Raw genomic sequence first — 27,413 nt, forward strand, 5'->3', positions numbered from 1 at the left:
CGTAGCAACCGAGCTCGAGCCAAAGCTCGGTCGCTACGTAGTGACCAAGCGCTTGACCCGCTCGGTCGCCACGTAGCGACCGTAGCGACCGAGCGTTCGTCCCGCTTGGTCGCTACGTAGCAACCGGGCTCGAGCCAAAGTTCAGTCGCTGTGTAGCGATTGAACCCTTCTGAACATCGATACGACATCAATCCATGCATTCTCGTCAAACCTTCGAATGCTATCTCCCGAAGACCGTAGCAAGCTCAGTCCATGTTTTCCGCTATTCAAATTCATCGATCAAACTTCACGGATTAGAAACCGCGGAAAGTTCGTTATTTATCAAAAAGAATTCATAGTAAACGTGTCGATTCGGAAGACGGCCCAAAGGGATCTAAAACACGACTCGAGGCCCATCCTACGATTTCTTAACCAAAAGCCCGTAAACCGCAGAACGGTTTATGCTTGGTCCATAAGGAAGGATAAATGTCAAGTTTCCGCGGATAAATACGAAAGTTTTGAAGATAATTGGAAGATCGGGAAAAATGGAATATCTCCATTTTTATGCTATGACGGCTTAAGGGCAGAAGAGTAAAAGCGTAAACCGACCTTGGAGCTAGTATATAAGGAGTCCTAGGCGAGGAGCATGGCAGAGGACTTTTCAGAGCAAACTTAGCACTTAGAGCAATTTAGGCAATTTTCTGTTTTTGTTATTTCGAGCTGCGACTCAATTAGGTTTAGCCGTCTTAGGGTTGCTAGAACTAGGAATCTCGCCGACAGCTCTCGAGCCCAGGCTTATACCTTGTTGTAAACGCTCATACGCTGATTCGGAATAAGATCTACTTTGCTCTCTTTTTCGATTTCTTATTCTTATCGTTGTTATTCTCGTGTTCTGATTGCTTGACGTGTGGTAATTAGCAGATATCCGGGTCCTCTGGAAATTAGGGTTTTCCTAGTTTCCTTATTTAAACGGAAATCGACAGTGCGAATTTCGGTTCCCACAGTTTGGCGCTAGAAGGAGGGGGGGGGGTACGGATCAATCTAACCCGCAAAAGCCACATCACTCTCGATCAGACATGTCAACTAACGACGCGGATAACGTGCAAACTCCTCTTAACGGAGGCAGCGGCACCGATCTCCACACTCCAGTAGCGGACGTATCCGCGGCCAACGCACAAGCCAACGCCGCGACGCTCGAGGAGTTTAAAAAGATGTTTGCCACCTATGAGAAAAGGTCAGAAAAACAGGATAAGCTCGTGAATACCTTGACCCAACAGGTTGAAACCTTAACGGCAAGGACCCAAGCAATCCGCCCCCGCGGAACCAACAAAATCCGCGGGAAAAGGCTCGACTTCGCTACCCCACTCGACAGATCAGGAGTCGCGCGGGAACGACCTTCCGGTCAAAACCCTAGCGAGAAATCTCCCATCGAAAAGGGGAACCCTGAAAGTCTTCCGCCCCCTGCAAAGGACTCGGAGGATAACGAAGCCGAACACATTGACCTGGATCCTAGCGATGTTTCCAACGACACCGACGAGGACGTCGACAGACATCCGAGAAGGACCAGAAGCCGATCTGCTCGGGAAGGCTCCCCGTTCGAAAAACCAATGACGGAAGAGGAAGAAATCGCCTATTGGAACGAACAGGAGGAGCTGGCTGAAAGACAAACCGAGCTCACTCGCAGTAAACGCCGACAGGCTCGGAAATCTACTGACGAGACATCGGATATCCGCGATCTTCGCGACTACATCACCAAGACTGCGGCAGAAGTGAGGGCCGTAAAGTCTCAAATCCATCATGCTACTAGTGCTGCCCCCGAAATCGATCGACTGTTGGAAGGAGCTCGGAAGACCCCTTTTACCAATCGCATTTCGGACATGAGGGTGTCCGATCCGGGAAAAATCAAAGTACCGAAGTACGATGGTACGGCCGATCCAAAAGCGCACCTTCAGGCTTTCCACATCGCGATGGGAAGAGCTAGACTGAAGGACGGCGAAAAGGATGCCGGCTACTGCCGCCTGTTCGTTGAAAACCTGGAAGGAGCAGCACTTGAATGGTTCGCACGCCTTCGTCGTAACACCATCGGGAGTTTCCGACAGCTCGCATCGGAATTTCTCAAGCAATACTCTGTATTCATAGACAGAGAAACTTCCGATGTTGACCTCTGGAGTCTCTCCCAGAGGGAAGACGAACCCCTCCGCGAGTTTATCAGTCGGTTCAAGCTGATAATGTCAAGGGTCAGTGGGATAAGCGACAAAGTGGCCATCGACGCGCTGAGAAAGACGCTCTGGTACAAGTCGAAATTCAGAAAGTGGATAACTCTCGACAAACCACGAACGATCCAGGACGCCCTCCACAAAGCAACAGACTACATCATAGTAGAGGAGGAAACTAAAGTCTTATCGCAAAAACATAAGGCGGTAAGACCATCCTCGAAAGACGTGGACCCAAAAGGGAAAAAGAAGAACTCTCGTAACGGCAAGTACGTCCATCACGAGGGGGAAGATCTCCAGGGGGCGCATAACTATGCGATCAACTCGGATCAGGGTCGGACCACGGGCAACACATGGACTCGCAATCAAGGGTATGATGAAAACACCTTCTGCGAGTTCCACCAATCCCGAGGACATTCCACAACCAACTGCAAAGTCTTGGGAGCAAGACTAGCCGCGAAGCTACTCGCTGGAGAGGTAACTAGCGTCAAGGATCTGATCCTCGATTCTGATCGCCCTCCAAAGACGGACAGAAATCCGTCCGCTGAAAAATCCCCTCAACAAAACCAGCCTGGGGATAAACGCGGCAGGAGGCCAGACGACAAAGGGAATGATAACAATCGCCGCAGAGTCAATATGATCATCGGAGGATCACAATACTGCGGCGACACTGTGTCGGCCATCAAGGCTTACCAACGGAAGGCGGAGTCGAGCGCAAATTGGTCTACATGGTCTCCTCCCCGAGATGGCCAAAATTGCTCGATCACCTTCACAAAGGAAGAGGCCGGCGGCATCGATCAACCTCACTGCGACCCGCTCGTCATAGATCTCGTTATACGAGACTTAGAAGTCGGAAGGGTACTCGTCGACACGGGAAGCACGGTCAACGTAATCTTCCGCGACACTCTCAAACGGATGAGCATCGAACTCGGAGAAGTAATTCCGACGCCAAAACCACTCACGGGTTTTCAGGCGAAGTATCGATGACTCTTGGATCGATCCAATTGCCAGTCATGGCCAAGGAGATCACGAAAATCGTCGAGTTCGCGGTGGTCGATCATCCCGCTATCTACAACGTGATCATGGGAACCCCATGGCTCAACGCCATGCAGGCAGTTCCGTCAACCTTCCACCTGGGTCTCAAATTCCCAACCCCAAGCGGAGTCGCGGCCATCTGGGGGTGCCAAAAACAGTCGCGGCTATGCTTCCTCGCAGAGCACAAGTTAAGGCAAATCACGACTTCTGCAGCTGTAAACGGCAAGCGCACGAAGATAGACCAATCTTCGGCCAAAAGCACCCCGGGAAAAAACGAATTAAAAACGTCTACCAACGCAAACACATCAGACGTCGAAGCTCGACACAAGTCTGAAGCCCACGCTACAACTCAACCGGAACATCCGAAAAATATCGTTGACCCAGCCACGATTGACAAGGTCAAGGCGGACATCGCAACATCTACCGCCGAGTAAGAACACTCGCGGCATGAAACATAACTACGAGATGGCTTGATCCTCGAAAGGGGTACGTAGGCAGCTCGTCAAAAGACGAGTTCAGCTATCCCCCTCTCTAAAAAGGGAGGGAGTGGGTGCGTATACTCGTATACTCCCACTTAAAAAATCGCCATTATTGTAATCAAGTTTTTAAGAAACTTCAAAAACTTTTACTACAATATACGTTGTCCTTTTTATCGGAAAACGTTTACGCTTCAGTTAAACACAAAAATTTTCAGGACACGCCTGGAAACATTAAGACTCTTGTCTGCAGCCTCATCCGGCCCAAAAATCGTAAAAAAATCATCATCCTTCAAACGCACAAAGATACACGTATAATCCTCGAAACAACTGCGAGACGTCGCAAAGTTAAAATTCGAAGATAATACGAACAAATTGTCCGAACGCGACCACCAAAACCTTACACCCCGTTCGTCGATTGGCCCCGACGAACACGCCAGCCGTCTTAAACAAACGCAATTCGATCACTCTTTTGATCTTTAAAAACGTCCAGCACAAGGACAAAAGCGCGCTACAACAAAAATCCGAAATTTTGGTTTAGCACTTCCAGTTAATTCTGAGAAGATGCTCGATTCGTACCATACAAGTCATATAAGCCGAGAACATATCGCGGACTTTAAATCGGTGCGAATCAGGAAGAAATCGCAACAGGAAAAACGATAGCCGGCTAGTCACCGCATAAACCTTAACCGAAAGTAAACCTAGGTCTTGCCCTAAACCCAACGCTCTGGTCTCAAACATCTCAAGGCATGATATCTAAAAGATACGAGATCCTAAACCATGTCTCTCCGTTCGTATCTCAATGTTCTCGAAAATCGTAAAGATAAATAATTTTTACGAAAATCACGAACGAACCAACAGATTGAACGTCTCATCGGAATTAAATATGAGACGACAACTCATATTTACTTCAAACCTACTCAGGAAAACTCGAAAACGAAAACATTCATCATATAAATAACCGCGTAAAGCGGTAAGGGGATTCAAAGCCACCAACGGCCAATCCCGATAAACGATAAAAACGGCCAAAACAGGCCCGTACAAATCTCTCGGCCACAATCGGCCATAAACATGAAACAGAAAGACGAGCATCTCTCTTTCGATAACTATTCCACCTCTCATAATCCAAAGTCAAAGTCCCCGGACAACGAAGCACCGAACGCATCCGCGGGACGATCCACTTCCTCGCCATCATCGGGAAACCCAGTCGAAACCTCCTCGGTATCAGGGGAAACCGGGATGGAATCCCAGAACCCTTGAATCCGCTCGTCGATCGGAGGGATAAGCGCCTCAGCGTGGGCACGTTCATTCATCCCACTCTTCATCAAGCTCATTTCCTCCTCAAACGCATAGTCATCGGCTCGCGTCCTCCAAAGACTTCCGACCGAACCGCGGCACTCACGAAAGTCACCCACCAAGGTAAAGGCATTCTTGAGGTTCCCATACTCAACCTGGAATTGAGAGGCACGAGTCTTCATCACCTCGACGATTTCCCTCTTGCCTTTCCTTTCCGCTTTGCGGATGGCCCGCGCATGATCACGAGTAAGTTGCGCCTCTCGCTCCAACATCTCGCCTTGCACGCGAGCGAGATCCCGCTCCGCTTTCTCCGCTTTGAAGCGGTAGACCATGGCTTCTCTATGGCCCGCCTCAATGGCCGAGCCCAGCAAGCTCAGGCCCTGCAAAATCGATTGACATGTTATAAATATATATATACATAGGACAATCACCAAAAAATTCTCAAAAAACTAACCCCATTGATGATGCGAGATCCTTCCGCAACGACTCTCGGCCTCGCCGATTCTTTCGTAGGAGGAGGAGCATCGAAACCCGGTGGCAGATCAGCAAAGAAATCATCGAAATCCGGAATAGGGACCTCGCTCGAACCACTCCCATCGCCGTAAGCAAGGTTCGGATCCCATCCTGGAAGCATAGAGTCATCCATCGAAAATTCTATGTCGCCAAGATCGACATCTTTTCCCTTCCGAGAGCTCGACTCCGGCACAGCTGTTGGAGCTTCGACGGGATTCTGGTCGTCAGATTCGGAGTCGCTTCCCGTGTCCGCAGCCAAAGCAGGACCGGGTTGCACGAATCTCAGTGCCTTCCGAACCCTCTTCGGCGTAAAAGAAGTCCAGAAGAAGGGACCGTTCCTGAGAAGATCCCTCACCGCAATGATGTCCTCAGGGAACGGAGCAAGAGGGTTGATGAAGGGACGATCATTCGGCAACCTCCGGAACAGTGGAATGCAACTCTCTTCGACGGACGCAGCGTCTATACGAACAAAGAAATAGAACTTCTTCCACGAGTTGAAGTTCGAAATGAACTTCTTAACCACTGACATAAATTTCCGAGGGACCAACCTATGCTTATCCGTATCTGTGACAAGTTGAAGCCTCAAAAGCGCTTCATAATGATAGACGGAAAGGGAAAGGCCATGCTCGTAGCTTAGGATCAGGATCCCAATAAGATGCTGAATGGCAAGGGGAGTCAACTGGCTTATCGCAACTTCGAAACGGTCCAACACTCGGACGAGAATTTCGGGTATTGGGAACCATAGACGACAACGCACTACGAACGCCTCGTAGCAAGTGAAGTAACCCGGAACTCCACAGCATCCGGGATATGGTAGAACGATCGTATGATCGCGAGAAACTCGTCGGTACTCCTGCTTGCATCCCCTTTCTCGACTCCACGATTGCCATGACCGGGAACGACTTCTCCTGGGAGGGGTCAACGAGCCATAATGAGCAACCCACCATGCCTCGTTCTCGGCAGGATGTACCGAGTGAGGCACGAACTCCATCTTCGGAACAATGAGCTCTTCGTAAGCACTCGCGGATGAAGATCCTTTTTTCGTAATCTTTTTCTTGCTCGACATCTTTAAACTTCTCCTAAGAAAATAGAGGAAAAGGGTGGAGAGAAAGAACGAAAATTTTTTCTAAAGAAAGATCTTAGAGAAAGACAAGAAAGTGAAAAAATTATGAAACAAGTTACCTCCATTCTTATAAGCATGAGGATTTACAGTTCAAGCTCGGACTTTCGGATATTAATTCCATCCATCATGCCTAACTTGCCGAACATGCCTAACCGCACGCTAGGATCCTACGATGCATGATCCTAACGAGCTGGGGGGCTAACTGTTGGGGTCAAAAACGGTTACGACGGAATTACCACCCGAAAATCCTCGGAGATCGTATTTCCGAAAGAGATAGTAAAAAGGAAGATGTAACTTTCGTAAAATATAACCAAACACGAAGTTTTTACGAAGAAGTATCCTTGAAGATTCAAACCAAACTAACCAAGCTCGACCGTTGCGTAATTACCACGCATACACGCTGTCCGGTCGCTGCGTAGCAACCAAGTCCGAGCCAAAGCTCGGTCGGTACGAAGCGACCGAGCTCGAGTCAAAGCTCGGTCGCTATGTAGCGACCGAGCGCTTGTCCAGCTCGGTCGCTACGTAGCGACCGAGCTTGAGCCAAAGCTCGATCGCGAGCTCGAGCCACAGCTCGGTCGCTACGTAGCGACCGAGCGATCGTCCCGCTCGGTCGCTATGTAGCGAACGAGCTCGAGCCAAAGTTCGGTCGCTACGTAGCGACCGAGCTCGGCCAAGCTCGGTCGCTACGTAGGGACCGAGCGATCGTCCCGCTCGGTCGTTACGTAGCGACCAAGCTTGAGCCAAAGCTCGGTCGCTACGTAGCAACCAGGCTCGAGCCGAAGTTCAGTCGCTGTGTAGCGATTGAACCCTTCCGAACATCGATACGACATCAATCCATGCATTCTCGTCAAACCTTCGAATGATATCTCCCGAAGACCGTAGCAAGCTCAGTCCATGTTTTCCGCTATTCAAATTCATCGATCAAACTTCGCGGATTAGAAACCGCGGAAAGATCGTTCTTTATCAAAAAGAATTCGTAGTAAACGTGTCGAGTCGGAAGACGGCCCAAAGGGATCTAAAACACGACTCGAGGCCCATCCTACGATTTTTTAACCAAAAGCCCGTAAACCGCAGCACGGTTTACGCTTGGTCCACAAGGAAGGATAAATGTCAAGTTTCCGCGGATAAATATGGAAGTTTTGAAGATAATTGGAAGATCGGGAAAAATGGAATATCTCCATTTTTATGCTATGACGGCTTAAGGGCAGAAGAGTAAAAGCATAAACCGACCTTGGAGCTAGTATATAAGGAGTCCTAGGCGAGGAGCATGGCAGAGGACTTTTCAGAGCAAACTTAGCACTTAGAGCAATTTAGGCAATTTTTCGTTTTTGTTATTTCGAGCTGCGACTCAATTAGGTTTAGCCGTCTTAGGGTTGCTAGAACTAGGAATCTCGCCGACAGCTCTCGAGCCCAGGCTTATACCTTGTTGTAAACGCTCATACGCAGATTCGGAATAAGATCTACTTTGCTCTCTTTTTCGATTTCTTATTCTTATCGTTGTTATTCTCGTGTTCTGATTGCTTGACGTGTGGCAATTAGCAGATATCGGGGTCCTCTGGGAAATTAGGGTTTTCCTAGTTTCGTTATTTAAACGGAAATCGACAGTGCGAATTTCGGTTCCCACAACTATCAACAGAGTGTACGACTGTAGGGGTAGGGAGGGAAGAGTAGCGAAGCGATGTTCCAGTTGAAGGCTCATGTTAGTATTACCCGGGGAGCGAGCTTGTCGACGACAACGCTTCACTTCTTCTTGATCCTGCTCCATTGGAGTTGGTAATTTAGAGAAAGGTTTGGAGGTACCTTTGCACTTTACCTCATACTCAATGGAGTTCTCATCACACATGTGAGGTATCAAAGTCATTGTAGGGTCACCATTGGCCCTTTTCTTCTGGACTTTTTCTTTCACCCTTGCATTCCCACTGAGTTTCTTGGTATCATTGTGAGCATCTCCATCCAGGACTTTTTTGATCTCACTCTTATCTCCAAACTCCTTCTTTGGAACAATTTTTGGTTGTTCTCCACTGACCATTGAGATGCAGGAGGCGTATCGGATTTGTGATCTGGTTGGGACAACCTTGTAGAAAACCATCTTGTTGATGTTGGAGAAGGAGGCTCTCTTATTACGCATGTCAACGATTGCTCCAACTGTTGCCATAAATGACCTTCCAAAGATCAAAGGCATCTCATGATCCTTCTTCATCTCAACAACTTGAAATTCGGTATGGAGCACACAGTCCCCAACCTAGAGAGAAAGATTGCGAAGGTTCCATAAGGGACTGCCATGGAAGAGTTTGCAAAAGTCAGCTTCATCTGAGAAGGCTCAACATCAACAATGCCCAGCTCGTCTACAATCTCTTTTGAGACAAGGTTCACACTAGACCCAGAATCATAAAGAGTTCCTTGAATTCCACTCCAGCAATGGAACAAGGAAAAACAAACTTTCCAGGGTCATCAACCTTAGGCAGTACCTTCCGCGATGGTGTCAGTGCTTCAGTAAAGAGTGCCTTGATTTTCTCCTGAGATTCTCTGCAATTTTTGAAGAACATATGCAATGGCCGAATTCCCAAGCATGTTCAAATGAGATATTTTGAGGAAGCCTTCTCACCATCTTCTTAAACCCATCCAGGTTCTCTGCACTAATAGGATCCATCAGATGTTTAGGTAGAATTGGATAGGGAACCTTAGGAACATAGACTCGCATTGGTGGAGTCTCAGCAGGTTCGCTAGGAGCAGTCGCTCCAGAGCTAGCAGACTGCTCTGTGTTCTCTTATGCGCCTAGAACAGTCTCAACGAACGGCTGCTCTATTGCATTACAGTGCTCAGTCCTAGGATGTTTATCAGTTTTTCCAGAGAGCGTCCCTTGTCGTCTCTTGACACTCTCAGTTGTTTGAGCAAGCTGAACATCGATCTTTCTTATGTGGCTCGCAACAGTGTCATACTTGGCATTTAGCTCAGTGAACATATTGCTCATCTTGGTGTCGATTTCCGTAGTTACCTGATTCAACGCCTTGGCCTGAACCTGCTGAGCCTGCAACAGCTGTTGCATCATCATACCCAGACCCTTCAGTTCATCTGGTTGACTTTTCCCCGTAGCTGGAACAGCTTGCCGATTGCTCTGCGGTTGTCACTGGTTATGGTTCTGAATCTGCCCGGCCGTAGCTTGTTCCATGCTGAAAACGTGCCCTTGGTTTTTTTTCAGTAGCTGATCAACCTTGGCAGTCAGCTCATCTATCTTCTGGGTGTCAGAACTGTTCCCTTTCTTAGAGCAATCACGCTCCTTGTTCTTATTGGTTGAGGTAGCAGCCATGTTCTCGATCAGCTCAAACGCTCCATCAGTGGTCTGAGTCATGAAGTCTCCATTGCTTGCATAGTTCATAGCACTCTGAAATCCCCAGTTAACTCCATCATAGAAAATGCCCAGTAGGTAATCATCATCAAATCCATGGTGAGGGCATTCTCTGTGGTAATCATTGAAGCGCTCCCATGCGTCGCAGAAAGGCTCATCAGTGAGCTGTCTGAAGGAGGTGATCTTGTTCCTCAATGCAGCTGTTCTCGCCTTAGAGTAGAAATGGCTGAGGAACGCTGATCGGACCTGTTCCCAGGAAGTAAGAGAACCAGTAGGGAGAGAATTCAACCACCTTGCGGCCTTGCCATCAAGAGAGAATGGGAACAACGTGCACTTGATGTAGTCTGGTGGTACTCCATTAGCGCGAGTAAAGCTGCAGACTTTTTCGAAAATTTCAATATGCTCCATTGAAATCTCTACTGGAAGACTATTGAACACTTTCCTCTGCACCAGAGCGATCGAAGCAGGCTTGATCTCAAAGTCTTGTCTGAGGCAGGGTGGATGAGTAATGGCAGATCACGTAGTAGGGAAGTTACATGGAAGGTTTCTCTGCCCGATTAGAGCAGCTTGCTCCTCCTATAGCGCGGCCTGTTCAGCAGCTTGTTGAGCAGCTTGTTCCTGCGCTTGAATGGTGTCCTGTAACTGCTGCATCTGATGTTGCATCTGAGCAGTGAGTTGCTCTTGATTGCCGTAGTCACCCATTATGGCGTTGTTCGGCCCTGATTGTTGACGGTTTGTTCTTTCTAACCTTGCTAGCTCCTGGTTGCTAAATGTAACTAACTCTCCTTGTGCGTTTCTCCGAGTATGTCTACTGTTCATGCACCTGAAAAATTAGCTGCAACAAAAAGGATAGAGCAAGTTAAAGGTCTTAGACTAAATAAATAACCGAAAAATAAAGGTAAAGAGCTGGTCCCCGTCGCAACGGCGCCAAAACTTGATACACTAAAACTGTGTCTTTTCTACTTCAAGCAAACAGTGTTGTTGTAATATTTGAGATTCAATTCCAGAGGACCAGTCTACACTTTATTTCTATGGGATCAATATTAAGCTAAAACAATATAGGGGTTTTGAGATTAAGGTATCATAACAAGCGAGTAATAAGTTGATTTTAAGGTTTTCAGATTAAAGAAAATGCTAGCCTAGGATGGGTTGATCGGGTGTTAAACAAGTGTGAGCCAAACAATTATTCAAGTTTGATTTAGCACTAGTCTAGAACTCAGATCACTTAGGATAGATCAGCCCACTGTCGTGTTGCTTCACCTTTCAATGATCAGCCTCAATACCTAAGATCTCGCTTGGATCAAGGCGTGATGATGAACATTAAGATCAAGTCCGATAGGTTCACATAGCATCCTAATATCTACTTTCGCTGATTAGGGATGCAATGCTCATTCATAACAGATCTAGCAACCTATTACATGGTTAATGAACAGTTTAAACCTAGGATCTAACATTTAGCGGCCAGTTTAATGCAAGCATTAAGAACAGTTATGAATGAAGACAATCAATGGATTCACTTATCTATTTTTAACTCACGAAATTAACACCCTAACACCCTAGACTAAGCAAGTTGACTACTCAGCCATGAAACAAGAAAACACAGAGACAATAGATGAAGAAAACATGTGTAGATAAAATAGAAGAAGGGTTCAGGGGTTCTTCTCTATGGTGAGAGAGATGGAGCCTTCTCCCTTTACAAAATATTAAATCACAAATCTCTAAAAGCTCTAGAGTTGTTTTTCTCTGAAAAAGAAGCGTAGTATGTCTAAAAGAATAAGAAAAGATATATTTGCAGATCTCTGATGGGCAAGGAGAAAAAGGGGAAAACCCTAGGTAAAATCCTGAAATATTTGGAAACTTCCATAAAAATCTCTGCCGCTGGAACAAGCACTCGGGGTGGTCCGCGCGATCGGGAACAACCATCAAGACTGTTCTGCGTGAAAATCACCAAATTGCACTCTTTTCTGCCTCTTTTATTCCAGCCGGTCCATCTCACATCCAATGCAACTCCAGACCTGTAATGACTCAAAAAGGACTAAGAAGACTCAATAAAGACTTGAAAACCAATTAAAAAGCATATATACAAGATGTCTAAAACACCATATATCAATGAGCCATTAGAGGAACATATATGTGAGATAGGAAGCAGGATGTACCATGATAAGATCATGGGAGATAGATCAGTGGATATAAGCTCATTGATGAAAGGTGTCTTTAACTTCAAGACCAAACCCACCGCCCAAAGAAGAAGAAAAAAAATCAAAAAGATCGACGAGAAAAAAACAGAGAGATTACAAAAACTCAAAACAAAAATAAACAGAAAGAATAAGCACGAGAGGTGGTCTCTATCAATCATCACTTAGTATTTGAAGGGCTGAGAATATGTTTGATGTCTCTATCTTGTCCTTTATACTATCTGCAGCTTTTGCTTTTCTTTTAATGTTATTGTCTCCCTCTTCACGTAAATCTGACCGTTGTAAACTCAGGTTTGGTGATTGTCTTGGTCCAGCCTTTTGCCTTTCTACTGAACTGAAACAGAGTTTTCAGGTTCTCTGTTAATAAACTGTTCCTCATACTCAGAGTCAGTAGATGAATACTCAAAGCTAAGCTCTGTGTCACTAATAACATCAGCTTTGCCACTAATAAGAGCTTCTTCGTCACTAAGCTCTCCATCTTTGTCTTCATCATCCTCATCATCGCCTATAGCGCATCCTGACATAGTTAGGCTTTCCCAAAGCCATACTGCTTCGATAAAACACATAAGAAATCTAAAAAGAAAAACAACAGATATATAAATAGATAGACATCTTACACATCTTACACATCTTACAGTAGGAGTCGTAGTCTACGAAGTCAAAAGACATACTTTGTGGGATATGTACTACTACTTGTAGCCACGATCATCAGAAAATTTTAGGATTCTTCTGAGAGCTTGTCCTCCGACTGATAAGGTGTCCCAAAGCCATGCTGTAGTAACGGAAATATCTTTCAACATGGGCAAGTCCTTAGGCTGTGCTAAGATATAATTGTATCGTTTTCTTTGGAGTAGATCAAAAGCGTTGCTGAACTGGATACGCCCTGAGATGTCTCCCATAATTAGCATAAGACTGACTTGTGTACAATACTCGACTGCTTTGCAAAGGAAGTGCGATAAAATCATCTGACGTCTCGCTTCTTCTCGTCTCCTGAAAGCAAATATATAAACGCACAAGATCAAAATACATTACAAGAAAACATATTTTTTTACGAGGGCAATATTCCTTGTAAATTCGTCGTAAAAGAGGTGTTACGACGAATTAACATCGAAAACCGTTTCGTTGTTAAACTTCCGTCGTAACGGAGGTTTCGTCGTAAACACGTGGTAACGTTTACGAGGAATGCTTTCCTCGTAAAACGGAAGGAAACATTTCGTCGTAAACTAGACGTAACATTTCGTTGTAAAGTATTCGTATTATTTCGATGTAAAATACTCATATTATTTCGATGTAAACTCCATATAACATTTACGAGGATTTTACAATGCTGCCCATCTAAGCTTCACGTAAACGTTACGACGATGTTACGAGTATTTCGTTGTAAATTCCATGTAAAGTTTACAACGAATTTACATTGTTTCTTACCATTTAATATTAAATTAAAATAATAATATTATTTTAAATTTTAAATTTTAAAAATTTTAAATATAAAATGAAATATGAAAACGTATTTTTAAAAACTATTTAAAAGTCATAACATAATATTTAAATTCATAATATAAAATGAAACAAAAAAAAATCACTACATATTATCGAAGTAGTCGGTGGCGGTGCTCGGTTGAGAACGGTCTGGATCGGCATCTTCGAGATTCCGTATTGGCATCTCAAGAGCTGCTCGTCTCTCATTTAGTGCTCGCTGCATACTCGGGTTTCCCACCGCCATCACGTCTAGTAGATCCTCAAGAGAGTCTAAACGATCATGATGGCTATCCATTCGAGCTCTCATCTGAGAGTTCTCTTCATTCCGTTTCGAAGCGTATGACGAAGTTGCCTTAGAAACTTCGTTAACAGAACCTGTGCCCACTGTTTGTCCCTTCTTTCTAGGAGCCACCTATAAAAACATATTAATATAGTTAAATTTTATTAAATAGTTAAATTTATTTAAATAAATTTATAAAGTTTTACCTCTTTGAAGATCATGTCGACCTCTTCGGTGGTCAGTTTGACGGGTAATCCATCGGGAGACTGTGGGTTAATTGTGTCTCCCGCTCTTCAACCCGAGAAGCCACTGCGTTGAAGAGTTTCTCGGATGCTGGATCCACAAAAATCCCGTCTGATATGGCGTGAGTCATCTGGAATAGATCAGACAGAGATGGTAAGACTCCCGTCTTCTCATACTACAAAAAAAAAAATTAAAATTTAAATTTAAATTAATTAAAAATTTCAAAATAAATATTAAAAACAACTTACAACTTCTAGACGGATTCCGGCGTGAGGCTTTTGTCCGGTTCTGTGAACCATGAGCAAATGACCATCTTTGTCCTTCGTTCTTCGGGAAGCGAAGCACGAGTTGGCCTTACGGATCAAAGAGGGTAGATTCCAATAGGCGATGAGATCATCCCATACTTCCTTCGTGAGCTCGGTGGGCTTTCCGTCATAACCGTAGATCTCTCACTTGTCCTTCCAATCGGAGACAGTGTTGCAAAGGCGGGTCTTTGCCTTTGCAACGAACTCCCTCTTCACCCTCTCGGTGATTTCCAAGGACCAGTGCCACCTTTTCTGAAACAAACAAAATTTTGAAAATTTTAAAATAAATATTTAATTAGATATAAATATTTAATTAGATTTTTTAAAAAAAAATATATTACCGCAAAACATTTAAACCAAGTCGTCTTTACGTGGTCTGGAGTCTTGCTCTAATTCGGGTAGGCTCCGTCGTAGTAGCCCTTGATCGTCTCCGACACGCTCCGGCCAACACAGTTGTTGGCCCCAAACCTGAAAAGAGAACCTAATTGTTAAAAAAAAATTAAATTTTAATGTACTAAAAAATAATAAGTTACCAATAAGTTCACGGCGGTCTATCGGGATCCAGAACATCCAAGCCCTCTCGTCCAGGCTGGGAGAGCAAATCCTCCACTGTATATCTCGCGTATGGGGCAGATGGAGGCACACACAAATCTGGATGAACTACACCAGCTGGGACAGGCTGAGGTGCACGGCTGGAGGAGGAGGTGGTGGAGGCATATGAGGTGCAGGAGGAGGAGGACTCCAAGAAACTCTCTGAGATGTCTGAGAGTCCGAAATAGCCTCGAAAGATGATGAACCGGAAGAAGATGTCCTGACACCATCATGAAACATCTGAGAGTAAGTAGGTGCAGCTGGCTTTCTTCTAGAACCCATCTAAATTTGAAAAAAAAATTACAGTTAGTTTTATCATTAACGACATAATTTAAAAATATTATTCTGATACCTAACTAATTACCTATACTAACCACTTAAACTAATTACCTATACTAACCACCTAAAACTAAACAAATTTTTTGAAAAAAAAATTAGAGAGATGGAGAGGTTACCTTAGAGGAGTGGAGAGGGATTTGGGAGGAATGAACGAGCAAAGCTCGTTCTGAGGCGTCGCCTATATATAAGAAAAGTCATTCCTCGTAAAGTCGTCGTAAAGTTACGACGAAGTTACCAGGCCCGCGTTTTTTCAGTTACGACGAAATTACCAGGCCCACTTTTTTCATTTACAACGAATTTACCAGGCCCGTGTTTTTAACTTTACAACGAATTTACGTGGAATATTTTCGACGAATTTACGTGGAACGCTCATGCTTTTTTCATTTACGATGAATTTACCAGACCCGTGTTTTTGTTTATGACGACTTTACGAGACTTAAACCTAAACCCTAAACCCCGAAACCCGAAAACCTAAACCCCAAAGTCACTTATCTTATAACACCATCTTCTTCTTTACATCTTCTTCCTCTTTATCTCTTTATCCAACTTAAACCCTAAACTCCAAATTAATTTTTTAAACCAAAAGAAAACATATTATATAAAACAACATATGTTACACATACATTAAAATGAGAAAATGAAAAAGAAAAACTACATTTGTTACACATACATTAAAATAAAAATGAGAAAATGAAAAATAAAAACAACATTTGTTACATAGATTACATCATTCTGAATCGTTTTCATTCTCATCAAGATCAGTACAATGATCATCGTTGCTTCCATCGAACTCGTCTTCACGTGCTTCATCTGTCACATCTTCGGGAAGATCTTCATATTGTTGGTTTTATTTCATTAAGTTGTTGATCAAGTACATCAACTTCATTGATAGCGTCTTCTTCTTGCAAAGGTGGTTATTCTCCAGCAATAATTCGTCCACGAGGTGTAATTTTTATAACAGCTAACCAGTTTATCCCAGAACTTCGAAGGCGAGGGTATGGAACGAAGCTAACTTGCTCGGCTTGAGAAGCTAGGATGAAAGGTTCGAACTTGTTGTATCTTCTCCGAGAATTGACATCCACAACACCAAATTTGTTAACCCGAACACCTCGGTTCACAACAGGGTCGAACCATTCACATTTGAAGATGATGCTTTTTAGCTTCAATAACCCCAGAAATTCGACTTCAATAATCTCATGCAAGATCCCGTAAAGGTCTGTTTCGCCTTTCACACATATTCTGTAGTTACTTGTTGCCCGATGTCTCCCATACTCGTATGTGTGAAAGGTAAAACCTCGTGTGAAATACATAGGTGATGTGTTGACCTTTGCTATTGGACCTTGGACCAAATCGTGAAACCATACGGGGTAATATGGATCGTCATACTCAACCTACAAAAAGCATCACCATTAAAATTATCTTATAGCATCACTGTTAAAATGAGATATATATATATATACCTGTGATTTTAACCACTTGACAAAGTGCTTATCTACGTTATGTTCTTCCGACTTACGTTATGTCTACCTTCCTGCTCCCTTTGGAGATATGTGAAAACCTAACAAGTGCCATTGCTCAATTCTGGTGGAGTTCAAATCCTCCAAAAAGAGGAATACACTGGGCGAAATGAGAAAAAGTCTGTTTACCAAGAGAAGAGGGTGGGATTGAGTTTCGTATGATCCATGAGTTCAATCTGGCACTATTGGCAAAACAATTATGGAGGCTTGTTCAATTTCATGACTCTTTGGTTGCCCGGGTCTTGAGAGGAAGATACTATAGACTGAGTTCACCACTCAGAGTAAACTCTGCTAGCAGCCCAACGTATGTGTGGACTAGCATTTCTGCTGCAAGGAAGTTGTTATTACTGGGAATTAGACAGAAGATACATTCAGGTTATGAAGTCAAGGTGTGGGAGGATCCGTGGATTCCAACGACCCCTGTGAGACCAGCTATCCCTGCAACACCAGTTATGCATCATAATCTGAGAGTTAGCGATCTCATTAATCAGGTATCGAAGGATTGAGATGTTGGTCTATTGGAAAACTATGTCAATCTTGATGACATACCTCTTATAAGGAGTTTGGCCATAAGCTCAACTCATCGTCGGATATGTTCTGCTGGAACTACACAAGGAATGGTCAATACACGGTTAAATCTGGATATTGGGTGACTCAGATTTTATTAAAGGCAGCGGAGGAGAAGGAGGTCTTGGAGCCGGGTATCACAAAGCTTCAGGCCTTTTGAAATTAAAGGCACCTACGAAGATATGTCATCTTATATGGCAGTTGTTAACCGGTCATGTGGCGGTAACGAAGAACTTAACAAGACGCAATATGAGGTGTGATAACTACTGCCCAAGATGTGGGGAACTAGAAGAATCTGTAACCCATGCCATATTTGAATGCCCGCCAACTCTACAAGCTTGGTCCTTATCATCAACTCCAACAAGCCCAGATATATTTCCACTACCAAGCGTCTACACAAATATGTATTACCTATTCTGGAGGAAAAACAACATTTTCGAGCCATAACGAAACAGGGATCCTTATCCCTGGATAATCTGGTATATTTGGAAGGCTAGGAATGACAAACTTTCCAGGGGGATAGACAGAGATCCTTTGTACCTAGTTTGGCATGCAAAAATTGAATGTCAAGCCTGGTTTGATGTGAACAAAGTGGTACAACCACTAGTACAAGATAACAATACTGAGGACCCCCAAGTCATAAGCTTGGGTAATATTTGCTTGTTAGATGGATCTTGGACAGCCTCTGCTCAATTTAGTGGATGTGGATGGGTCTGGATGGACAGTGGTGGGAACATTCAACGTATGAGGACAAGAAATTTCACTCGACGAGAATCAGCCTTGCATTCGGAGGTAGAAGCACTGCGATGGGCAATGGAGAACATGCTTCAACATTCAACATGCCAGAGCTTTGGGACAGACTGTAAGGAGCTGATTGCAATGATAAATGAACCTCATGTTTGGTCAAGCTTTGCGACGGAATTGGAAAGGATAGAGACGCTACAAATATGCTTCCCGGACTTCAACATCATTCACGTTCCACGAGCGCGCAATCAGATTTCAGACTTTTTAGCTAAAACTGCTAGATCCTTCCATAGGGAGCTACATTTTATTGGTTGTTCTATTCCGGTCTGGTTACCCAGACTACCTCAAGTTTGAGTAATAGAATGGCCTTTTAACGTAAAAAAAACAAAGTGCTTATCTTTCTGTGCGTCCACCTCAGTTGAGGATATTCATGTTATTGCTTCTTCAACTTGAGATACAAACACGCTGCAAATAAAATGAATGCATTAGAGTATATATAATTAACACTTTCATATAATTGACATTCACAAGAATATTGACCTCTCAAAGGAACGGATTACTGCATCCTCGCAGTTGAGCAAAATATAAGTGTGGGCACTATGCTTATCTTCTTCACATGACCACCATACTTCTTTCAGTTTACCACCAAACCGTCCAATTTGACGGAAAATGTCAGAAACACCATCAACTGCATATGATGTCGGTACTCCTCCATCATCGTATCTTCTAGGAACTATTTTTCTCGTACGAACAGTTGGAGCAAAGTAGTATGATGTGAAGTTAGATGTTTCTGCTGTCAAACTCTCAGCAACTATTGAACCTTCGACCTTTGCAAGATTTCTTGCTTTTCCCTTCAAATATTTCATGGAACGCTCAAACGGATACATCCATCCGTTGTGAACAGGTCCATGAAGCAATGCTTCATACGGGAGGTGGACAACTAGATGTTCCATGACGTCAAAAATGAAGGTGGAAATATCTTCTCCAGATTGCACAATATGATCAGAATGTTCTCATGAAGTTGTTCGATGACTTCTTCCTTGAACGTACGTGTGCTAAGATCTTTGAAGAAGGCTCTGATGGCTGTATATTGCAAAAGTAACCCAATTAATAACATTTCATAACATATGTACATATATTATAAATTTATATTTACCTGCAATTGCTTCATATATGTTTGTTGGAAGGAGCTCGGCAAAAGCAAATGGAAGTAGTCGTTGCATAAACACATGACAATCATGACTCTTCATTCCTGAGAACTTTTGACCTCGTTCAACACATCTTGACATATTAGAAACATAACCATCAGGGAACTTAACTTCTGATGCAACTTAGTCAAACAAAGTTGTTTTGGCTTCTGATGACAACCGAAAGATTGGAACAGGAACGTTTCCATTGCTCTTGATAGTAACTCACTTCTTGAGCAAAACTCACTTCTTGAGCAAACATCCGGTAAGTCCATCCTTGACTTCTTGTTATCTTTTGTCTTCCCAGGGAAGTTCAGTATTGTATTCATGATGTTGTCAAAAAAAGTTCTTCTCTATATGCATCACATCCAGGTTGTGACGTAAAAGAAGATCCTTCCAGTAAGGCAACTCCCAAAATGTACCCTTTTTATGCCAATTGTGTGCCACACCATACCCATCAGGCATATTTCCAGGAATATGCCAGTTTCCTCCACACTTAACTGTTTCCTGAGCTCCGTAATAATCAATGTTCGCTTCGATCTGTTGGCCGGTGAGATATGGAGGAGGACTGTCTCTGACAACTCTTTTGTACCTAAACAATATCTTATTTCTTCTGTACGGATGAGAAATGGGAAGAAAGCAACGATGACAATCAAACCAACAACTCTTCCTACCATTCTTCAGTTGAAAAGCATCTGTCGATCCAAGACATTATGGACAAGATAATCTTCCATGTGTTGTCCAACCAGACAACATCCTATAAGCAGAAAAGTCACTTATCGTCCACAACAAAACTGCTCGCATCGTAAAATTGTTTTTCATCGAACAATCATGCGCCCTCACCTCTTCTGACCACAACTCCTTTAGCTCTTGTATCAATGGTTGAACAAAAACATCTAGCGACCGTTTTGGATGCTTCGGCCCAGGGATTAATATGGTTAAGAACAAAAAATTCTTGTTCCATGCACATTTCCGGCAGCAGATTGTACGGCATAAGAATGACTGGCCACAAAGAATATTGTCTCCCAGACATTCTGAATGGACTAAATCCATCGGTGCATAACCCAAGATAGACATTCTGTATATTTCTACTGAAATCTGGGTGTACCTTGTTTAAATGTTTTCACGCTCTTGCATCTGATGGATGAGCGACTTCGCCATCCGTCTGGACATGTTCGGCCACCTCATCGATGCACCAGTCCTCTTAGATTGATATAACCTTTTCAACCTGTCTGTAATTGGTAGGTACCACATCCTTTGGTACGGTACCCTATTCATCTCACGTCTTTGCGGTTTGAATCGTGGTTTCTTGCAAAATCCACACTCTATTAGCTTCTCATCATCTTTCCAGGAGATCATGCAGTTTGTCGATGCAAACATCTATCATCTCCGAAGGCAACCCAAGACTATAAATCAATTTCTGAATCTCATAATAAGATTCAACAGACACGTTGTCTTCTGGGAAATACTCTTTAAACAACTCTGCCCATGCATCCATGCAATTCTCAGGTAAATTATGATTCGTTTTAATATTCATCATACTAGCTGCTAGAGACAATTTAGAGAGACCTTCTCTACAACCAGTGTAGATTGGTTGATTTGCAGCATCTAGCCTTTCATAAACCTTTTTGCATCCAAATTAGTTTCTTCTACATTTCCAGTTCCATCAGCTATTGTTGTAGTTGTTTCTAAAAATGCATCAGTAATCATGTCTTGAACCCTATCATGATCTACCATTTGATCTTCTTGATGATAATTATATTCATTATGCAAATGATTCGGTTCTTCATTATCATCCTCAAAATTATTATTACTACTAGCTTCATTTCCACCATAACCTTCTCCGTGTTGATACCAAATATAATATTGTGGTGTAAATCCTCTGTTTACTAAATGCTTCTATACAGTTTCACTACGTGCAAATTTTGAATTCTTGCATTTCTGACTAGGGCAGAACATCTTACCGCTTTCCTGCGTGATCGGTGTAGAGCCCGCCTGGTACATGAATGTCTCTAGCCCGCTCATAAATGCATTCGTCACTCTCCCTTCCGAATCTTTATGGGAATACATCCAACTCCGTAGCTCGTAAATATTACCGCCATCCGCCTTTTTTTTATAATTTTTTTGGAATTTTTTTTGGAAAATTTTTTGGAAATTGTTTTGGAAATTTTTTTTGGAATTTCTTTTTTTATAATTTTTCTGGAATTTTTTTTCTCAAAATTTTTTTTCTTCTTTTTCTTTGTGTGTTGTGAGAGAGTGAGTTGTGAGAAATGACATATATATAGAAAAATTTACGAGTTTGGTAGGTAAAGTATAACAAAGATTTTACTAGAAAAATTTTACTAGGGTTTTACATCTCTCTTACATCGGTTTTACAAGGAATTTACAAAGAAATTAGGCAATTCAAATCGCATTGAATATACGTTTTCACCAATAAATAACGGTAACATGTTTCGTCGTAATATCCTCGTAAATTTACGACAAATATTGTTCGCGACGTACTTTCGTCGTAAATGTACAAGATATTTACGACGAAACATTTTCCTTGTAATTTTACGTCTACGTTACGACGAATTTCTATTTCGTTGTAACATCCTCATAAACTACTCGTAAGTTTACGGAGACAAATTTTTCTCGTAACTTTTCGTCGTTACGGAAACGTTTTAGTAATAGAGAATGTGTGAGAGAGACTGAGAGAGAGAGAGAGAGTTCACAAAATGCACCTTTGGGTAAAATTGCATGGTTCACCGAGGGGCGTCTTCATCGCATCACCAAAAGCATTCATGTTTGTATCACCTTGATTAGAAAATATCATTTAAATTTGATTTGGTTTGGTTTTGCTTTTAAATTTATAAAATTGCATGGTTCATGCATGCAATGCTGCGTATGTGCCACTGACTTACCACGTGATAAATTAATAATAATATTAATAATAATAGCTTACAATTTCGGTTAAGGATCGGGTGAAGCTAAACCGGGGTCCGAAACTCAAACCGATTTTAAAAATGTGAGAGAGGCGGGTCCGAGAAAGTTTGTTACAGGGGCATAAACGTCATTTCCGATTCAAATTTTTCGAAAACTCGCTCTCTCCTCTGCGGGGTGCATGTATATTTTTCGAAAACTCACTACGAAGCGATTCAGAGCTAAAACAAACATTTGATTCTCTTTTTTATTTTCCTTCGCTTAACAAACCGAAGAGCTCTCCTCAGATAGATAGAAGATTAGCTCCGAAGAGGACGATCCTCAGAGGAATCCATGGATGTGTATCTCCTCGGTGCTCAGCTTCTACTTACCGCTCCAGCTTCTCATGGTATTGTTCTTCTTCTTCCCCGATCGCACGTAGTTTCGATTAGATGAACGAAATGATAATTTGTGGGATTATGAGAGCTTCTAAGTGTTTTAACCGTGATGAAGCACACGAACAAAGTAAAAAAGGAGTGAAGTAACCGTAAGTATTTGAGAGAGAAGAGAAATTTGAGAATTTAAGAGAATGAGAGGATTTGTGAGATTGAGAGAATGAAAGAAATGTTTGTATTGAATTGTATGTTTAATTGTGTAACATACATGGTGTATTTAAAGGAAACAAAAGCAATAAGCACTCAATGGTGGAAGAATAAATAACTAGTAGTGGACTAGCCACTCCTCCCCATTTGGTAAGTGATATGGCCACTTCTCCCACTTCCTCCACTACTTCCCTTTGTTTAATTCTTCATGTCAACACTCCCACTCAAGCTTGACAGTAGTGAGTGTCAAGCTTGGAAAGCCATGAAGTATTCCCTCATTAAAACCTTTTCTTGGAAAAACCACTTGGGATAAAAACCAAGCAAAGGAAAAAGAGTAGAATACTCCACGGTGAGGAGATCATTGACATGGAAGGTTTATGAGTCCAAGTCTTGGAAGAATGGACTCACAAACTTTGCTACTGGCCGCCTTGGTGAAGATGTCAGCCAGCTGATCCGCACTTCTTGTATAACATGGGAGAATCACTTGCTGCTCCACTGCTTGTCTGACCTTGTGGCAGTCTACTTCTATGTGCTTTGTCCTTTCATGAAAGACTGAGTTGGATGCAATGTGTATTGCGGCTTGGTTGTCACAGTGCATGGTCATGGGAGAGGTGATCTCAATTCCCAAGTCGCCTAAAAGCCCCTTTATCCAGATAAGCTCACTGGTTAGCTTCCTCATTGATCTGTACTCTGCTTCTGCGCTTGAACAAGATACTACTTTCTGTTTCTTGCTCTTCCAAGTGACAAGATTCCCTCCAATGAATGTACAATAACCGGTGGTTGACCTTCTGTCTACTCTATCTCCAGCCCAATCTGCATCACAGTATCCTATCACCTCAGTGTTCTTGTTGCAAGCCATCCATACACCTTGTCCTGGCGCTTCTCTTAAGTATCTTAGAATCCTCTCCACCATGTTCCAGTGATGAACCTTGGGAGTTTGCATGTGCTGGCTCACTTGATTAACTGCGAAACACACATCTGGCCGAGTGATGGTTAGATAGATCAGCTTCCCAACCATCCGTCTATACTGCTTGACATCTTCAAATGGAGTGTCTTCATACTCCCCCTCTCGCAATACCTTGTAACCTTCTTCAAGTGGTGTCTTGGCATGTCTTCCTCCAAGATCTCCTGCCTCCTTTAATATGTCCAGGGTATACTTTCTTTGGGACATGAATAATCCTTCCTTTGATCTGCACATCTCAATGCCAAGGAAGTACTTCAGTTCTCCCAGGTCTTTGATGTCAAATGCGGCCTTGAGAAATGTCTTGGTTAAACTGATCCCCTCCTTGTCACTACCCGTGATGATGATGTCATCCACATAGACTAGAATTACCGTAATTCCTTGCTTGCTGGTGAGAGTGAAGAGTGTGTGATCCGCTTGAGACTTCACAAATCCCCTTCCATTCAATGTAGTGCTTAGCTTGTGGTACCAAGCTCTTGGTGATTGCTTCAAGCCATAGATTGCCTTTCTGAGTCTAAGGACATTCCCTGGTTTCACCATTTCTTCCATCCCCGGAGGTGGTTTCATATACACTTCATCTTCTAGTTCTCCTTGCAGGAAAGCATTCTTCACATCCATTTGCCAAAGGTCCCATTCTAGGTTCACTGCTAATGAGAGTAGAATCCGGATTGTATGAAGCTTGGCCACTGGTGCAAAGGTGTCTAGATAGTCCTCTCCATACACTTGTGTGTATCCTCTTGCCACCAGTCTGGTCTTCTTTCTTTCTGGCTTCCCATTTGCAAGATACTTAATGGTATGTATGAGTCTGCTGGTCACGGCTTTCTTCCCTTTTGGAAGTTCTGTCTCATACCAGGTGTTGTTCTTCTCCATGGCCCTCATTTCATCATCCACCGATTTCCTCCATTCATCATCTTCCATAGCTTCTGCATATGTTCTTGGTATCCATTCCAGGTCCAATGAACTCATAAAGACTTGATGTTCTTCTGGATAGTGAGCTAGGGAGCATAATCCACTTTCTGGATGTGCCACAGCTTGAGCATTGTAGTAAACAAAATCATTTTTAACCCAATCTGAGGCTGGTCTTCTGATCCTTGTACTTCTCCTTAGGACTTGTGTCTGCTCAGGTTCATTACTGCTGCTTGGTTCTCCTTCTTGAGCTTCAGTGTCTGGTTGTCCCATCTCATCTTGATCATGAGATAATACTGGGTTTTCTTCAGGTTGAGCTTGCGCCGGTTGATCTTCATTCCCCCCTTCATGGTCAGGATGAGAGTCTTCAGTGTTATGAACCATGGTCTCTTTATAAGGAGTAGTGTCCCGGCCTTTCTCTGGTTCCTTTTCTAGGTTAATGCCGAGTCTTTCCATAAGAATCTTCAGGTTGTTAGCTCTGTCCGAGGCAGAATGAGATAGATCTTTGAGTTCCTCCCAACTCTTCTCATCATAATAGGCCTTGGATTCCATGAACTTAACATCTCTGGATACTAGGACTCTCCTTGTCTCTGGTACATAGCATTTGTACCCCTTTTGGTGCGTAGAGTATCCAATGAACATTGCCTTTGTGCTCTTTGCCTCCAGTTTGTTTCTTAGTTCTCCTGGAATCAAAACAAAGCACACACACCCAAACACACGCAAATGATCAATTGATGGTCTAGATTTGTTTAGTACCTCATATGGGGTGGCATCAAAGAGGACTCTTGTAGGTGTGCGGTTGATTAGGTAGGTGGCTGTGACTACTGCATCCCCCCAAAACCGCTTGGGTACATTTGTATGGAACATCATACTCCTTGCCACTTCCATCAAGTGTCTATTCTTTCTTTCAGCCACACCATTTTGTTGGGGTGTGTAAGGACAGCTGGTTTGTTGAATGATTCCATGTGAGGCTAGATGTTGTTTGAAGGCTGTGCTAGTATATTCACCACCATTATCTGATCTAAGAATTTTAATCTTAACATTGAAATGGTTAGTAATATAGTTCTGAAAATTTTTAAATGCTTCTAGCACCCTATCCTTAGATTGCAACAAAGTGATCCATGTGTATTTAGATTTTTCATCAATGAATGTCACAAAATATTTATGTTGTTCTCTAGATACACATGGAGCAGTCCACACATCAGAGTGAATCAAATCAAAGCAGTTTTCATATTGGGTTTTTGATTTAGGAAACACAGTTCTGCAATGTTTTCCTAATATACACGCTTCACACTCATTTTTAAAAGAAATACTAGGCAACAGGATGTTCAAGGCACGAGAATGGGGATGTCCTAGTCTAGCATGCCAGATTTCATCTTTAGGGAATTCAGAAACAGAATGAAACACACACGATAATTGAGATACAGGTCTTGTGTCCTCAAGTAAGTACAAGTCTCCCTTGGTAACACCTTTGCCAAGCAACTTACTAGAATCAATATCCTGAAAGTATACACTGTTAGGCGTGAAAGTAACTTGACAATTGAGATCATTAGTTACTTTTTTAACAGACAGTAGGTTTGAGGCAAATGTAGGCATATAGAAAGCTTTAGATTCTTTATCAAACAATCTAAGTTCACCTACACCTTTTATTGGAATTTTATCTCCATTTGCTATCATCACATTTCCTAAAGCCGGTTCTATGTTCTTAATCAGTTCTAAATCACTTATCATGTGATGAGAAGCACCAGAGTCTATAACTAAGGGCTTAGCCGATTTAAAATTATTCATAGAACCATTTGCATTGTGAGAAGCATTAAGGGAGATACCAAGAGTTTTAGATATACCAGATTCCTTGAGAGCCTTGATGAGAGCGGTTAAGTCAGACTTCTTGATGGTCTCATCTAGATTGGCTCTTGGCGTGGCATAGCCTGATGTGGAGGCAGTAGCTCTTCCCACACCTAGGTTGCTTATACCCATGGTGATTGGTGTTGTTGGCTCAGCACCATCAGTTGAGAAGTTGGCTCTTGCATCTTGGTATTGAGGGCGGTTGTCCCTAAATTTGTTGGGCTTGAGGTGCGGATGTAGTATCCAGCATTTGTCCTTCATGTGGCCCTTCTTCTTGCAGTGATCGCAGGTCAAGTTTTTCTTCTCATCTAGCTTGTAAGCTGCCTTGTTTGACACGGCTCGTTCAGCTTGATGTGCCATGTTTAAGTCTCCCTTGCCTCCAAATAAGCCCACAGAGCCTTCTTCCTTCTGAATTTGAGCGCATACTTCATCCAGGTCAGGTAACTTGTCAGCTCTCAGGATGTGCTTGATTAAGCTCCCATAAGATGGATTAAGCGTGAGCAGTAGTCCAAACACTCTGTCCTCTTCACGCCTGGTTAAGAGAGTGGCGGGGTCGGTAGTATGTGGTCTGAGTAGTTCCATCTCTGCCCAAAGAGACCGGAACTTGCCAAAGTGAGGCTGGAACTCCATATCTCCTTGGTTGAGGGTATTGATAGCTCTTTTTACTTCAAAGACCCTTGTAAGGTTGGAGGTATTTCCATACACTTTGTAGAGTGTATCCCACAGCTGCTTGGTAGTTTCACAGTAGGAGTAAGACTCCATGATGGCGG

General features: G+C 43.1%; 1 non-coding gene across 1 annotated transcript; it reads left to right on the forward strand.

Annotated features, from left to right (window-relative positions):
- The first annotated feature begins 10,072 nt into the window (after positions 1-10,072).
- Positions 10,073-10,179, forward strand: LOC125586705. Its single transcript, XR_007323241.1, has one exon. It is a non-coding gene; the product is annotated as a small nucleolar RNA R71 (small nucleolar RNA).
- Positions 10,180-27,413: the final 17,234 nt, after the last annotated feature.

Source organism: Brassica napus, chromosome C4 (genome assembly GCF_020379485.1).
Source record: "Brassica napus cultivar Da-Ae chromosome C4, Da-Ae, whole genome shotgun sequence".
NCBI lineage: Eukaryota > Viridiplantae > Streptophyta > Magnoliopsida > Brassicales > Brassicaceae > Brassica > Brassica napus.